The sequence below is a fragment of the Sceloporus undulatus genome, chromosome 3 (genome assembly GCF_019175285.1).
Source record: "Sceloporus undulatus isolate JIND9_A2432 ecotype Alabama chromosome 3, SceUnd_v1.1, whole genome shotgun sequence".
NCBI lineage: Eukaryota > Metazoa > Chordata > Lepidosauria > Squamata > Phrynosomatidae > Sceloporus > Sceloporus undulatus.
The window spans coordinates 65963998-65966346 of record NC_056524.1 but is presented as its reverse complement, the minus strand read 5'-3'; positions in this window follow the sequence as shown (position 1 = coordinate 65966346).

The window sequence follows — 2349 nt, the reverse complement described above, 5'->3', positions numbered from 1 at the left end:
TTTCTCTAGGCATTTGTAGGTCCTCCAGTATGATTCTATGATCAACCTCTGGCAGACATTGACCCCAGCGTTGAACTAGAGGGCCTGGAGATTCCTAGAGAGGTGTTCTCTCAGGTAAAAAGAACAGTGTTTTCTGTCTTTCTTACTTTGATTTTTATCCCACCTTTCTCCCAGAAAGGGAACCAAGGCGGCTCTTTCTTATTTGTGGTTTTTCCACATTCACATGGTCCTTCATGCCTAACCACAGTGAATGTGGAGGGACCACTGTAATTCTTCCAAGAACTTGTTGCAGTAACCTGAGGCCCTTTCACGCAACACAACTGTAGCACTATGAGGCCCACCTCAACTATTGGTGTCCCCGCACTGGAGGTCACCCTGTGCAGGGGGCAGGGATTCCTGGGTGGCGCATGCTTGCATCTCCCATGCCACCCTGTCTTTTTCCTCATCAGGAAACAGCACATGGTAGGGAGCAGGGGGTGGAGCACATGCTGGGGTGGATGGGGTGGAGTACAGGGATGGCACATTGGGGGAGCACACGGACGTTGCATGGGTGGGGACAGGGGGAACGCAGGAGAGAGTGCAGGGGAGGGCCCAACCGGGTGTCAACACCTCTACTTTCGGGATGTCACCTGATGTGGGCTGCACACCCCCCCCATACCCCACAATGATGCCACTCGGTTCAACTACAGTGGACCCTTCCCTTACACAGGGGATCTGTTCCAGACCCCCCCCCCACACACACATAATGGAAAAAGTGCATATTCTCACACCCAATTGAAAATAATGGGGCATGAGCCTGCACACCATTGTCCCCCCCCCCCATGTGGCTTCTACCTAGGCTGGAAGCAGTGTACGGTGCACCCGCATATGGCACGGATGCACTGTACAATGGCAACATCCTGTAGAGACTCTTGTGTTTTGCAGTTTAGGAAAGGATATTCTGAATCCTCAGCCAGCAAGCTTTAGTACCTTGCCAGCAACAAATGCCAGGTGTCCCTAGGATGTTGCCACAGGAGTTAAAGTAACATCATAGTGCTATACTGTAACTGTGTAGGGTGAAAGGACTCTGGTCAGGGTGACTAGACATCTTCTCTTTCCTGGACAGGAATTTATCACACAGGAGGCTAAGCACCTAAATCCTGTGTAAAAAGCAGCTGATTTTGTCCATTTTCTGTGTGGGTTACTGCTGGATTAATGCTCAGTGCCGCTGACATCATGTGAAAACGATCCCACCTTTGCAGGATTTATCCACTTTTTGTATGTGTTAATGCGCGATGTCGTGTGAAAACGATCCTGCTATTGTGGGATTTTTCCATTTTAAATCCTGTTTCTGCATAGGAAAACCCCGTGCGATAAACTCCCTACATTTCAACCTTTGGTCCAGGGGGAATTCCAAAATGTCCTCCATTTTCGGCTTGACTAAGAAGCATGGATTTTATTCCTATGAGTGTTTTTCGCTTTTATTTTGTGACGTCCTCCGTTTCATGGTACTTTGTCCTCCTTTGTGGCCAAGGCATCTTGTCTCCTTGACCTGGGTCATTCAGGTGAATTTTACTTGTGTTGTGTAGTCTGCTGCCTTAATATTTTACTGGTTTTTTTTTATTGGTTTTAACTATGCTGTTTTTAACTTATGTTTGAATGTTAGTAACATCGAATTACTGTATTATTTTTTCTGGCTTTTGTCATCCACGTTTTAATTCTGGCTGTTTAAGTCGTTGTCCCTGCTATTCCTTTCATCGGCAGATAAAGACCTTCTCAATGCTGTCAGGCTTTTCCAATCTGATAAAGGCTGGGATTTAAATGTTGTGCGTTTTAAATTTTAAGGTTTTTAACATTGTAACGTTTTAATTCATAAGTGTTTTAACTTTTTAAATTGTTTGCCCTTTTTAACATTTTTTATATATTTAAACATTTTGTTGTATTGTTTTCAAATTTGCTGTTAGCCATTTCTTATTGAAGAGGCTGGATAGAAATAAATATTATTATTATTATTATTATTATTATTTGAGTCTCTATGTAAGGAGAAAGGCAGGATGTAAGAAAATAATAATAATAATAATAATAGTAGTAGTAGTAGTAGTAGTAGTAACAATCCGCCTTGAACCCCATTGTGGGAGAGAGGCGGTATGTGTATATATATATATATATATATATATAATCCTTGAAATAAGTAAAACAAATCTCTCTTTTTGACATCTGTTGTTGACCCACACTCTGAAAAAGCAAGAGCAACATGATGAAGAACTGGGTTGAGCAACCAAGGGCCTGAATCCTGTAGGCCGGTCTCCCATGGCAACGGTTTCCATGGCAACTTTACCCAGGACTACGCCTCCCAGCATCCCAAGCGGC